Here is a 16,226-nt window from a genome sequence, read left to right as displayed (position 1 = left end):
CAAATGGCACAATGCCGACTTAAGTACAAGAATACTTATTCTTCTTACGGTATATGCTTTGAGACATTCCTGTGAGACCAGTTTTAGATTCCGATGCTTCGCTTTAGTTTTACTGTATCACTTGGACCTTCACATAGACGATGAAACACCGATTTTGCATGGGAATTAAATACAAATGGCACAATGCCGACTTAAGTAAAAAAGACTGACAAAACTTAGTGTCTACGTTTTGAGCCTCTCCTGTGAAAGAAGTTTTAGATTCCGATGCAAAACTGCAGCTTCTATGTATTCCTTGGACCTTCAAATTGACGATGAAAGAGAGAAATTGCATCGTAATTTAAAAAAAGGCACAATGTCGACTTCAGTACAAGAAGACTGACTCTTCTAACTGTCTATGTTTGAGCCTTTCCCGTGAGACCAGTTTTAGATTCCGATGCTTCACTTCAGGTTTACTGTATCACTTGGACCTTCACCTTGACGATGAAACACAAAAAATGCCACGGAATTAAATACAAAAGGCACAATGCCGACCAAAGTACAAGAGGACTGACTCTTCTCACTGGCTATGTTTTGAGTCCTTCCAGTGTCACCAGTTTTAGATTCCGATGCACAACTGCAGGTTTACTGTATCCCTTGCACCTTCACATTGTCGATGAAACTCAGAAATTGCGTCGGAATTAAATACAAAAGGCACAATGCCGAGTTAGCTACAAAAAGATTGACTCCTCTTACTGTCTTTGTTTTCAACCTTTCCTGTGAGACCAGTTTCAGATTCCGATGATTCACTTCAGGTTCACTGTATCCCTTGGACATTCACATTGACAATGAAACTCAGAAACTGCATTCCAATTACAACACAAAAGGCACAATGCCGACTTAAGTACAAGAAGACTGACTCTTCTAACTGTCTATGTTTTGAGCCATTAATGTGAGATCAGTATTGGATTCCGATGCTTCACTTCAGGTTTACTGTACGCCTTGGACCTTCACATTGACGATGAAGCACAGAAATTGCATCGGAATTAAATACAAATGGCACAATGCCGACATAAGTACAAGATGACTTACTCTTCTTACAGTATATGTTTTGAGACATTCCTGTGAGACCAGTTTTAGATTCCGATGCTTCACTTCAGGTTTACTGTATCACTTGGACCTTCACATAGACGATGGAACACAGATATTGCATGGGAATTAAATACAAAAGGCACAATGCCGACTTAAGTAAAAAAGACTGACACAACTTAGTGTCTACGTTTTGAGTATCTCCTGTGCCAGAAGTTTTAGATTCCGATGCAAAACTGCTGCTTCAATGTATCCCTCGGACCTTCAAATTGACGATGAAAGAGAGAAATTGCATCGTAATTAAAAACAAGGCACAATGCCTAATTAAGTACAAGAAGACAGACTTTTCTTACTGTCTATCTTTTGAGACTTTCCTGTGAGACCAATTTTAGATTCCGATGCTTCACTTCAGGTTTACTGTATCCCTTGGACCTTCACATTGACGATGAGCACAGACATTGCATCGGAATTAAATACAAAAGGCACAGTGCCGACTCAAGTTCAAATTGACTGACTCTTCTTACTGTCTATGTTTTGAGCCTTTCCTGTGAGACAAGTTTTTGTTTCCGATGCTTCACTTCAGGTTTACTGTATCCATTGGACCATCATATAGACGATGAAACACAGAAATTGCATCGGAATTAAATACAAAAGGCACAATGCCGACCAAAGTACAAGTGGACTGACTCTTCTCACTGGCTATGTTTTGAGTCCTTCCAGTGTCACTAGTTTTAGATTCCGATGCACAACTGCAGGTTTACTGTATCCCTTGCACCTTCACATTGTCGATGAAACTCAGAAATTGCGTCGGAATTAAATACAAAAGGCACAATGCCGAGTTAGGTACAAAAAGACTGACTCCTCTTACTGTCTTTGTTTTCAACCTTTCCTGTGAGACCAGTTTCAGATTCCGATGATTCACTTCAGGTTCACTGTATCCCTTGGACATTCACATTGACAATGAAACTCAGAAACTGCATTCCAATTACAACACAAAAGGCACAATGCCGACTTAAGTACAAGAAGACTGACTCTTCTAACTGTCTATGTTTTGAGCCATTAATGTGAGATCAGTATTGGATTCCGATGCTTCACTTCAGGTTTACTGTACGCCTTGGACCTTCACATTGACGATGAAGCACAGAAATTGCATCGAAATTAAATACAAATGGCACAATGCCGACATAAGTACAAGAAGACTTACTCTTCTTACAGTATATGTTTTGAGACATTCCTGTGAGACCAGTTTTAGATTCCGATGCTTCACTTCAGGTTTACTGTTTCACTTGGACCTTCACATAGACGATGGAACACAGATATTGCATGGGAATTAAATACAAAAGGCACAATGCCGACTTAAGTAAAAAAGACTGACACAACTTAGTGTCTACGTTTTGAGTATCTCCTGTGCCAGAAGTTTTAGATTCCGATGCAAAACTGCTGCTTCAATGTATCCCTCGGACCTTCAAATTGTCGATGAAAGAGAGAAATTGCATCGTAATTAAGAACAAGGCACAATGCCTAATTAAGTACAAGAAGACAGACTTTTCTTACTGTCTACCTTTTGAGACTTTCCTGTGAGACCAATTTTAGATTCCGATGCTTCACTTCAGGTTTACTGTATCCCTTGGACCTTCACATTGACGATGAACACAGAAATTGCATCGGAATTAAATACAAAAGGCACAATGCCGACTCAAGTTCAAATTGACTGACTCTTCTTACTGTCTATGTTTTGAGCCTTTCCTGTGAGACAAGTTTTTGTTTCCGATGCTTCACTTCAGGTTTACTATATCCATTGGACCATCATATTGACGATGAAACACAGAAATTGCATCGGAATTAAATACAAAAGGCACAATGCCGACGTAAGTACAAGAACACTGACTCTTCTTACCGTCTATCTTTTGAGACTTTCCTGTGAGACCAGTTTTAGATTCCGATGCTTCACTTCAGGTTTACTGTATCCCTTGGACCTTCACATTGACGATGAAACACAGAAATCGCATGGGAATTAAATACAAAAGGCAAAATGCCGACTTCAGTACAACAAGCGTGACACAACATAGTGTCTACGCTTTGAGCCTTTCCTATGTCACAAGTTTTAGATTCCGATGCACAACTGCAGCTTCACTGTATCCCTTGGACCTTCAAATTGACGATGAAAGAGAGAAATTCCATCGGAATTAAATACAAAAGTCGCAATGCAGATTTAAGCACAAGAAGACTGACTCTTCTTACTGTCCACGGTTTGAGAGTTTCCTGTGAGACCAGTTTTTGATTCCGATGATTCACTTCAGGTTTACTATATCACTTGGAGCTTCCCATTGAGGATGAAAAACAGAAATAGCATCGGAATTAAATACAAAAAACACAATGCCGACTAAAGTACAAGAAGACGGACTTTTCTTACTGTCTATGTTTTGAGCCCTTCCAGTGTCACCAGTTTTAGATTCCGATGCACAGCTGCTGGTTTACTGTATCCCTTGCACCTTCACATTGGCGATAAATCAAAGAAATTGCATCGGAATTAAATACAAAAGTCACAATGCTGACATAAATACAAGAAGACTGACTCTTCTTACTGTCTATGTTTTGAGCCTTTCCTGTGAGACCAGTTATAGATTTCGATGCTTCACTTCAGGTTTGCTGTATTCGTCGGACCTTCATGTTGACGATGAAACACAGAAATTACATCGGAATTAAATACAAAAGGCACAATACCGATATAGGTACAAATAGACTCTTCTTACTATCCATGTTTTGAACCTTTCCTGTGAGACCAGTTTTAGATTCCGACGTTTCACTTCAGGTTTACTGTACCCCTTGGTCGTTCACATTGACGATGAAACGTAGAAACTGCATCGGAATTAAATACAAAAGGCACAATGCCGACTAAAGTTCAAATTAACAGATTTTTCTTACTGTCTATGTTTTGAGACTTTAATATGAGAACAGTTTCAGATTCCGATGCTTCACTTCAGGTTTACTGTATGTCTTGGACCTTCACATTGCCAATGAAACACAGAAATTGCATCGGAATTAAATAAAAAAGACAGAATGCCGACTTAAGTTCAAGAATACTGACTCTTCCTACCGTCTATGCTTTGAGCCTTTCCTGTGAGACCAGTTTCAGATTCCGATGCTTCACTTCAGGTTTACTGTATACCTTGGACATTCATATTGTCGATGAAACACAGAAATTGCGTCGGAATGAAATACAAAAGGCACAATGCCGAGTTAGGTACAAGAAGACTGACTCTTCTTACTGTCTATCCTTTGAGACTTTCCTGTGAGACCAGTTTTAGATTGCCATGTTTCACTTCAGGTTTACTGTATACCTTGGACCTTCACATTGACGATGAAACACAGAAAATGCATCGGAATTAAATACAAATGGCACAATGCCGACCAAAGTACTAGTAGACTGACTATGTCTTGAGCCCTTCCAGTGGCACCAGTTTTAGATTCCGATGCACAACTGCAGGTTTACTGTATCCCTTGCACCTTCACATTGTCGGTGAAACACATAAATTGCGTCGGAATTAAATACAAAAGGCACAATGCCGAGTTAGGTACAAAAACACTGACTCTTGTAACTGTCTATGCTTGAGTCTTTCATGTGAGACCAGTTTTAGATCCGACGCTTCACTTCAGGTTTACTGTATCACTTGGACCTCCCCATTGACGATGAAACACAGAAATTTCATCGGAATTAAATACAAATAGCACAATGCCGACTTAAGTACAAGAATACTTCGTCTTCTTACAGTATATGCTTTGGGACATTCCTGTGGGACCAGTTTTAGATTCCGATGCTTCGCTTTAGTATTACTGTATCACTTGGACCTTCACATAGACGATGAATCACAGATATTGCATGGGAATTAAATACAAAAGGCACAATGCCGACTTAAGTAAAAAAGACTGACAAAACTTAGTGTCTACGTTTTGAGCCTCTCCTGTGCCAGAAGTTTTAGATTCCGATGCAAAACTGCAGCTTCTATGTATTCCTTGGACCTTCAAATTGACGATGAAAGAGTGAAATTGCATCGTAATTAAAAAAAAAGGCACAATGTCGACTTCAGTACAAGAAGACTGACTCCTCTTACTGTCTTTGTTTTCAACCTTTCCTGTGAGAAAAGTTTCAGATCAGGTTCACTGTATCACTTGAACATTCACATTGACAATGAAACTCAGAAACTGCATTCCAATTACAACACAAAAGGCACAATGCCGACTTAAGTACAAGAAGACTGACTCTTCTAACTGTCTATGTTTTGAGCCATTAATGTGAGATCAGTATTGGATTCCGATGCTTCACTTCAGGTTTACTGTACGCCTTGGACCTTCACATTGACGATGAAGCACAGAAATTGCATCGGAATTAAATACAAATGGCACAATGCCGACATAAGTACAAGAAGACTTACTCTTCTTACAGTATATGTTTTGAGACATTCCTGTGAGACCAGTTTTAGATTCCGATGCTTCACTTCAGGTTTACTGTATCACTTGGACCTTCACATAGACGATGGAACACAGATATTGCATGGGAATTAAATACAAAAGGCACAATGCCGACTTAAATAAAAAAGACTGACACAACTTAGTGTCTACGTTTTGGGTATCTCCTGTGCCAGAAGTTTTAGATTCCGATGCAAAACTGCTGCTTCAATGTATCCCTCGGACCTTCAAATTGACGATGAAAGAGAGAAATTGCATCGTAATTAAAAACAAGGCACAATGCCTAATTAAGTACAAGAAGACAGACTTTTCTTACTGTCTATCTTTTGAGACTTTCCTGTGAGACCAATTTTAGATTCCGATGCTTCACTTCAGGTTTACTGTATCCCTTGGACCTTCACATTGACGATGAAACACAGAAATTGCATCGGAATTAAATACAAAAGGCACAATGCCGACTCAAGTTCAAATTGACTGACTCTTCTTACTGTCTATGTTTTGAGCCTTTCCTGTGAGACAAGTTTTTGTTTCCGATGCTTCACTTCAGGTTTACTGTATCCATTGGACCATCATATTGACGATGAAACACAGAAATTTCATCGGAATTAAATACAAAAGGCACAATGCCGACTTAAGTACAAGAACACTGACTCTTCTTACTGTCTATCTTTTGAGACTTTCCTGTGAGACCAGTTTTAGATTCCGATGCTTCACTTCAGGTTTACTGTATCCCTTGGACCTTCACATTGACGATGAAATACAGAAATTGCATGGGAATTAAGTACAAAAGGCAAAATGCCGACTTAAGTACAACAAGCGTGACACAACTTAGTGTCTACGCATTGAGCCTTTCCTGTGTCACAAGTTTTAGATTCCGATGCACAACTGCAGCTTCACTGTATCCCTTGGACCTTCAAATTGACGATGAAAGAGAGAAATTGCATCGGAATTAAATACAAAAGTCGCAATGCAGATTTAAGTACAAGAAGACTGACTCTTCTTACTGTCCTTGGTTTGAGAGTTTCCTGTGAGACCAGTTTTTGATTCCGATGATTCACTTCAGGTTTACTATATCACTTGGACCTTCCCATTGACGATGAAAAACAGAAATAGCATCGGAATTAAATACAAAAAACACAATGCTGACTAAAGTACAAGAAGACGGACTTTTCTTACTGTCTATGTCTTGAGCCCTTCCAGTGTCACCAGTTTTAGATTCCGATGCACAGCTGCTGGTTTACTGTATCCCTTGCACCTTCACATTGGCGATAAATCAAAGAAATTGCATCGGAATTAAATACAAAAGTCACAATGCTGACATAAATACAAGAAGACTGACTCTTCTTACTGTCTATGTTTTGAGCCTTTCCTGTGAGACCAGTTATAGATTTCGATGCTTCACTTCAGGTTTGCTGTATCCGTCGGATCTTCATGTTGACGATGAAAAACAGAAATTACATCGGAATTAAATACAAAAGGCACAATACCGATATAGGTACAAATAGACTCTTCTTACTATCCATGTTTTGAACCTTTCCTGTGAGACCAGTTTTAGATTCCGACGTTTCACTTCAGGTTTACTGTACCCCTTGGACGTTCACATTGATGATGAAACGTAGAAACTGCATCGGAATTAAATACAAAAGGCACAATGCCGACTAAAGTTCAAATTAACAGATTTTTCTTACTGTCTATGTTTTGAGACTTTAATATGAGAACAGTTTCAGATTCCGATGCTTCACTTCAGGTTTACTGTATGTCTTGGACCTTCACATTGCCAATGAAACACAGAAATTGCATCGGAATTAAATAAAAAAGACAGAATGCCGACTTAAGTTCAAGAATACTGACTCTTCTTACCGTCTATGCTTTGAGCCTTTCCTGTGAGACAAGTTTCAGATTCCGATGCTTCACTTCAGGTTTACTGTATACCTTGGACATTCATATTGTCGATGAAACACAGAAATTGCGTCGGAATGAAATACAAAAGGCACAATGCCGAGTTAGGTACAAGAAGACTGACTCTTCTTACTGTCTATCCTTTGAGACTTTCCTGTGAGACCAGTTTTAGATTGCCATGTTTCACTTCAGGTTTACTGTATCCCTTGGACCTTCACATTGACGATGAAACACAGAAAATGCATCGTAATTAAATACAAATGGCACAATGCCGACCAAAGTACTAGTAGACTGACTATGTCTTGAGCCCTTCCAGTGGCACCAGTTTTAGATTCCGATGCACAACTGCAGGTTTACTGTATCCCTTGCACCTTCACATTGTCGGTGAAACACAGAAATTGCGTCGGAATTAAATACAAAAGGCACAATGCCGAGTTAGGTACAAAAACACTGACTCTTGTAACTGTCTATGTTTGAGTCTTTCATGTGAGACCAGTTTTAGATCCGACGCTTCACTTCAGGTTTACTGTATCACGTGGACCTCCCCATTGACGATGAAACACAGAAATTTCATCGGAATTAAATACAAATAGCACAATGCCGACTTAAGTACAAGAAGACTTACTCTTCTTACAGTATATGTTTTGAGACATTCCTGTGGGACCAGTTTTAGATTCCGATGCTTCGCTTTAGTTTTACTGTATCACTTGGACCTTCACATAGACGATGAATCACAGATATTGCATGGGAATTAAATACAAAAGGCACAATGCCGACTTAAGTAAAAAAGACTGACAAAACTTAGTGTCTACGTTTTGAGCCTCTCCAGTGCCAGATGTTTTAGATTCCGATGCAAAACTGCAGCTTCAATGTATCCCTAGGACCTTCAAATTGACGATGAAAGAGAGAAATTGCATCGTAATTAAAAACAAGGCACAATGCCGACTTAAGTACAAGAAGACAGACTCTTCTTACTGCCTATCTTTTGAGACTTTCCTGTGAGACCAGTTTTAGATTTCATGTTTACTTTATCCCTTGGACCTTCACATTGACGATGAAACACAAAAATTTCATGTTTACTTTATCCCTTGGACCTTCACATTGACGATGAAACACAAAAATTTCACCGGAATTAAATACAAAAGGCACAATGCCGACTCAAGTTAAAATTGACTGACCCTTTTTCCTGTCTATGTTTTGAGCCTTTCCTGTGAGACAAGTTTTTGATTCCGATGCTTCACATCTGGTTTACTGTATCCATTGGACCATCATATTGGCGATGAAACACGGAAATTGCATCGGAATTAAATACAAAAGGCACAATGCCGACTTAAGTACAAGAAGACTGACTCTTCTTACTGTCTATCTTTAGAGACTTTCCTGTGAGACGAGTTTTAGCTTCCGATGCTTCACTTCAGGTTTACTGTATCCCTTGGATATTCACACTGACGATGCAACACAGAAATTGCATCGGAAATAAATACAAAACGCACAATGTCGACTTAAGTACAAGAAGACTGACGCTTCTTACTGTCTTTCTTTTGAGCCTTTCCTGTGAGACCAGTTTCAGATTCCGATGATTCACTTCAGGTTCACTGTATCCCTTGCACATTCACATTGACGATGAAACACAGATATTGCATCAGAATTAAATACAAGGCACAATGCCGACTTAAGTACAAGAAGAGTGACACAAATTAGTGACTACGTTTTGAGCCTCTCCTGTGCCAGAAGTTTTAGATTCCGATGCAAAACTGCAGCTTCACTGTATCCCTTGGACCTTCAAATTGACGATGAAAGAGAGAAATTGCATCGTAATTAAAAAAAAGGCACAATGCCGACTTAAGTACAAGAAGACTGACTCTTCTTATTGTATATGCTTTGAGCCTTTCCTTTGAGACCCGTTTTAGATTTCGATGCTTCACTTCAGGTTTACTGTATGTCTTGGACCTTCACATTGCCAATGAAACACAGAAATTGCATCCGAATTAAATAAAATAAGACAGAATGCCGACTTAAGTTCACGAAGACTGACTCTTCTTACCGTCTATGCTTTGAGCCTTTCCTGTGAGACCAGTTTTAGTTTCCGATGCACAACTGCAGGTTTACTGTATCCCTTGGACCTTCGTATTGACGATGAAACACAGAAATTGCATCGGAATTAAATACAAAAGGCACAATGCCGACTCAAGTTCAAATTGACTGACTCTTCTTACTGTCTATGTTTTGAGACTTTCCTGTGAGACCAGTTTTTGATTCGGATGCTTCACTTCAAGTTTACTGTATCAATTCGACCATCATATTGACGAAGAAACACTGAAATTGCATCGGAATTAAATACAAAAGGCACAATGCCGACTTAAGTCAAAGAAGACTGACTCTTCTTCTTGTCTATCTTTTGAGACTTTCCTGTGAGACCAATTTTAGATTCCGATGCTTCACTTCAGGTTTACTGTATCCCTTGGACCTTCACACTGACGATGAAACACAGAAATTGCATCGGAATTAAATACAAAAGGCACAATGCCGACTCAAGTTCAAATTGACTGACTCTTCTTACTGTCTATGTTTTGAGCCTTTCCTATGACACCAGTTTTAGATTCCGATGCACAACTGCAGGTTTACTGTATCCCTTGGACCTTCACATTGACGATGAAACACAGAAATTCCATCGGAATTTCTGTACAAAAGGCACAATGCTGACATAAGTACAAGAAGACTGATTCTTCTTACTGTCTCATTTTTGAGCCTTTCCTGTGAGACCGCTTTCAGATTCCGATGCTTCACTTCAGGTTTACTGTATCCCTTGGACCTTCACATTGACGATGAAACACAGAAATTGCATAGGAATTAAATTCAAAATGCACAATGCCGACTTAAGTACAAGAAGACTGATTCTTCTTACTCTACATCAATTTTGACTTTCGTGTGAGACCAGTTTTAGATTCCGGTGCTTCAGTTCAGGTTTACTGTATCCCTTGGACCTTCACATTGACGATGAAACAGAGAAATTGCATCGGAATTAAATACAAAGGCCACAATGCCGACATAAGTACAAGAAGTCTGACTCTTCTTACTATCTATGTTGTGAACCTTTCCTATGAGCCCAGTTTCAGATTCCGATGCTTCACTTCAGGTTTACTGTATCCCTTGGACCTTCACATTGACGATGAAGCACAGAAAGTGCATCGGAATTAAATACAAACGGCACAATGCCGACATAAGTACAAGAAGACTTACTCTTCTTACAGTATATGTTTTGAGACATTCCAGTGAGACCAGTTTTAGATTCCGATGCTTCACTTCAGGATTACTGTATGCCTTGGACCTTCACATTGACGATGCAGCACAGAAATTGCATCGGAATTAAATACAAAACGCACAATTCCGACCTAAGTACAAGAAGACTGACTCTTCTCACTGTCTACGTTTTGAGCCTTTCCAGTGCCACCAGTTTCAGATTCCGATGCACAACTGCAGGTTTACTGTATTCCTTGCTCCTTCACATTGACGATGAAACACAGAAATTGCATCGGAATTAAATACAAAAGGCACAATGCCGACTAAAGTACAAGAAGACTGACTTTTCGTACTGTCTATGTTTTGAGCCCTACCAGTGTCTCCAGTTTTAGATTCCGATGCACAACTGCAGGTTTACTGTATCCCTTGTACCTTCACATTGGTGATAAAACAAAGAAATTTCATCGGAATTAAATACAAAAGGCACAATGCTGACATAAATACAAGAAGACTGACTCTTCTTGCTGTCTATGTTTTTAGCGTTTCCTGTTACACCAGTTTTTGATTCTGATGCTTCACTTCAGGTTTTCTGTATCCATTGGACCATCATATTGACAATGAAACACAGAAATTGCATCGGAATTAAATACAAAAGGCACAATGCCGACTTAAGTACAAGAAGACTGACTCTTGTTACCGTCTATGCTTTGAGACTTTCCTGTGAGACCAGTTTTAGATTCCGATGCTTCACTTCAGGTTTACTGTATCCATTGGACCATCATTTTGTCGATGAAACACAGAAATTGCATCGGAATTAAATACAAAAGGCACAATGCCGACTTCAGTACATATAGCTGACTCTTCTTACTGTCTATCTTTTGATACTTTCCTGTGAGACCAATTTTAGATTCCGATGCTTCACTTCAGGTTTACTGTATCCCTTGGACCTTCACACTGACGAAGCAACACAGAAATTGCATCGGAATTTAATACAAAAGTCACAATGTCGACTTAAGTACAAGAAGACAGACGCTTCTTACTGTCTATGTTTGAGCCTTTCCTGTGAAACCAGTTTCAGATTCCGATGCTTCACTTCTGGTTTACTGTATCCCTTGCACCTTAACACTGACGATGAATCACAGAAATTACTTCGGAATTAAATACAAAAGGAACAATGTCGACTTAAGTACAAGAAAATTAACTCTTCTTACTGTCTATGTTTTCAGCCTTTCCTGTGAGAGCAGTTTCAGATTCCGATGCTTCACTTCAGGTTTACTGTATCCCTTGGACCTACACATTGACGATGGAACACAGAAATTCTATAGGAATTAAAAAGAAAAGTCACAATGCCGACTTAAGTGCAAGATGGCAGACTCTTCTTACTTTCAACGTTTTGACACTTTCCTGTGAGACCAGTTTTAGATTCCGATGTTCACTTCAGGTTTACTGTATCCCTTGCACCTTCACATTGGCGATGAAACAAAGAAATTGCATCGTAATTAAATACAAAAGGCACAATGCTGACATAAATACAAGAAGACTGACTCTTCTTACTATGTTTTGAGCCTTTCCTGTGAGACCAGTTTTTGATTCCGATGCTTCACTTCAGGTTTACTGTATCCATTGGACCATCACATTGACGATGGAACACAGAAATTGCATCGGAATTAAATAAAAAAGACAGAATGCCGACTTAAGTTCAAGAAGACTGACTCTTCTTACCGTCTATGCTTTGAGCCTTTCCTGTGAGACCAGTTTTAGTATCCGATATTTCACTTTAGGTTTACTGTATCCCTTGGACCTTCACATTGACGATGAAACGCGGAAATTGCATCGGAATTAAATACAAAAGCACAATGTCGATTAAGGTACAAAAAGACTGACTCTTCTTAATATCCATGTGTTGAACCTTTCCTGTGAGATCAGTTTCAGATTCCGATGTTTCACTTCAGGTTTACTGTACCCCTTGGACGTTCACCTTGACGATGAAACGCAGAAACTGCATTGGAATTAAATACAAAAGGCACAATTCCGACTTAAGTACAATAAGACTGACTCTCCTTACTGTCTATCCTTTGAAACTTTCCTGTGAGACAAGTTTTAGATTCCGATGCTTCACTTCAGGTTTACTATATCCCCTGGACCTTACCATTGACGATGAAACACAGAAATAGCATCGGAATTAAATACAAAAAGCACAATGCCGACTAAAGTACAAGAAGACTGACTTTTATTACTGTCTATGTTTTGAGCCCTTCCAGTGTCACCAGTTTTAGATTCCGATGCACAACTGCTGGTTTACTTTATCCCTTGCTTCTTCACATTGGCGATAAAACAAAGAAATTGCATCGGAATTAAATACAAAAGGCACAATGCTGACATAAATACAAGAAGACTGACTCTTCTTACTGTCTATGCTTTGAGCCTTTCCTGTGAGACCAGTTTTTGATTCCGATTCTTCACTTCAGGTTTACTGTATCCATTGGACCATCATATTGACGATGAAACACAGAAATTGCATCGGAATTAAATACAAAAGGCACAATGCCGACTTAAGTACAAGAAGACTAACTCTTCTTACTGTCTATGTTTTCAGCCTTTCCTGTGTGACCAGTTTCAGATTCCGATGCTTCACTTCAGGTTTACTGTATCCCTTGGACCTTCCCATTGCCGATGAAACACAGAAATAGCATCGGAATTAAATACAAAAAGCACAACGGCGACCAAAGTACAAGAAGACTGACTTTTCTTACTGTCTATGTTTTGAGCCCTTCCAGTGTCACCAGTTTTAGATTCCGATGCACAACTGCTGGTTTACTGTATCCCTTGCACCTTCACATTGGCGATAAAACAAAGAAATTGCATCGGAATTAAATACAAAAGGCACAATGCTGACATAAATACAAGAAGACTGACTCTTCTTACTGTCTATCCTTTGAGACTTTCCTGTGAGACCAGTTTTAGATTTCGATGCTTCACTTCAGGTTTGCTGTATCCCTCGGACCTTCATATTGACGATGAAACACAGAAATTACATCCGCATTAAATGCAAAAGGCATAATGCCGAGTTAGGTACAAAAAGACTGAATCTTCTTACTATCCATGTTTTGAACCTTTCCTGTGAGACCAGTTTCAGATTCCGATATTTCATTTCAGGTTTACTGTACCCCTTGGACGTTCACATTGACGATGAAACGCGGAAACTGCATCGGATTTAAATACAAAAGGCACAATGCCGACTTAAGTACAAGAAGACTGCCTCTTCTTACTCTCTATCATTTGAGCCTTTCCTGTGAGACCAGTTTTAGATTTCGATGCACACTTCAGGTTTGCTGTATCCCTCGGACCTTCATATTGACGATGAAACACAGAAATTACATCGGAATTAAATACTAAAGGCACAATGCCGAGTTAGGTACAAAAAGACTGACTCTTCTTACTATCCATGTTTTGAACCTTTCCTGTGAGACCAGTTTCAGATTCCGATGTCTCACTTCAGGTTTACTGTAACCTTGGACGTTCACATTGACGATGAAACGCAGAAACTGCATCGGAATTAATTACAAAAGGAACAATGCCAACCTAAGTACAAGAAGACTGACTCTTCTTACTGTCTATGTTTTGAGACGTTCCTGTGAGACCAGTTTTAGATTCCGATGCCTCACTTCAGGTTTACTGTATGCCTTGGACATCCACATTGACGATGAAACACAGAAATTGAATCTGAATTAAATACAAAAAGCACAATGCCGACTACAGTACAAGAAGACTGACTTTTCTTACTGTCTATGTTTTGAGCCCTTCCAGTGTCACCAGTTTTAGATTCCGATGCACAACTGCTGGTTTACTGTATCCCTTGCACCTTCACATTGGCGATAAAACAAAGAAATTGCATCTGAATTAAATACAAAAGGCACAATGCTGACATAAATACAAGAAGACTGACTCTTCTTGCTGTCCATGTTTTGACCCTATCCTGTGATACCAGTTTTTGATTCTGATGCTTCACTTCAAGCTTACTGTATCCATTGGACCATCATATTGACGATGAAACACAGAAATTGCATCCGAATTAAATACAAAAGGCACAATGCCGACTTAAGTACAAGAAGACTGCCTCTTCTTACTGTCTATCCTTTGAGACTTTCCTGTGAGGCCAGTTTTAGATTTCGATGCTTCACTTCAGGTTTGCTGTATCCCTCGGACCTCCATATTGACGATGAAACACAGAAATTACATCGGAAATAAATTCAAAAGGCACAATGCCGACTAAAGTACAAGAAGACTGACTTTTCTTACCGTCTATGCTTTGAACCTTCCCTGTGCGACCACTTTTAGTGTCCGATATTTCACTTTAGGTTTACTGTATCCCTTGGACCTTCCCATTGACGATGAAACGCGGAAATTGCATCGGAATTAAATACAAAAGGCACAATGCCGACTTAAGTACAAGAAGACTGACTCTTCTTACTGTATATGCTTTCAGCCTTTCCTGTGAGACCAGTTTTAGATTTCGATGCTTCACTTCAGGTTTGCTGTATCCCTCGGACCTTCATATTGACGATGAAACACAGAAATTACATCGTAATTAAATACAATAGGCACAATACCGGTATAGGTACAAATAGACTGACCGACCAAAGTACAGGAAGACTGACTCTTCTCACTGTCTACGTTTTGAGCCCTTCCAGTGCCACCAGTTTTAGATTCCGAAGCACAACTGTAGGTTTACTGTATTTCTTGCTCCTTCACATTGACGATGAGACACAGAAATTGCATCGGAATTAAATACAAAAGGCACAATGCCGAGTTAGGTACAAAAAGGCTGACTCTTCTTACTATCCATGTTTTGAATCTTTCCTGTGAGACCAGTTTCAGATTCCGATGTCTCACTTCAGGTTTACTGTACCCCTTGGACGTTCACATTGACGATGAAACGCAGAAAGTGCATCGGAATTAAATACAAAATGCACAATGCAGACTTAAGTTCAAGAAGACTGACTCTTCTTACCGTCTTTGCTTTGAGCCTTTCCTGTGAGACCAGTTTTACATTCCAATGCTTCACTTCAGGTTTACTGTACCCCTGGGACCTTCTTATTGACGACCCTTTCATCGTCAATGTGAAGGTCCAAGGGATACAGTAAACCTGAAGTGAAGCATCGGAATCTGAAAGTGGTCTCATAGGAATGGCTCAAAACATAGACAGTAAGAAGCGTCAGTCGTCTTGTACTTAAATCGGCATTCTGCTTTTTGTATTTAATTCCGATGCTATTTCTGTGTTTCATCGTCTATGTGAAGGTATAAGTGATATAGCAAACCTGAAGTGAAGCATCGAAATCTAAAACTGGTGTCACAGGAAAGGCTCAAAACATATACAGTAAGAAGAAAAAAATGGTTCAAATGGCTCTGAGCACTATGGGACTTAACATCTTTGGTCATCAGTCCCCTAGAACTTAAGAACTAATTAAACCTAACTAACCTAAGGACAGCACACAACACCCAGCCATCACTCGGCAGAGAAAATCCCTGACCTCGCCGGGAATCGAACCCGGGAA

The sequence above is a fragment of the Schistocerca nitens genome, chromosome 7 (assembly GCF_023898315.1).
Source record: "Schistocerca nitens isolate TAMUIC-IGC-003100 chromosome 7, iqSchNite1.1, whole genome shotgun sequence".
Lineage (NCBI taxonomy): Eukaryota > Metazoa > Arthropoda > Insecta > Orthoptera > Acrididae > Schistocerca > Schistocerca nitens.
This window is presented reverse-complemented; position numbering follows the sequence as displayed.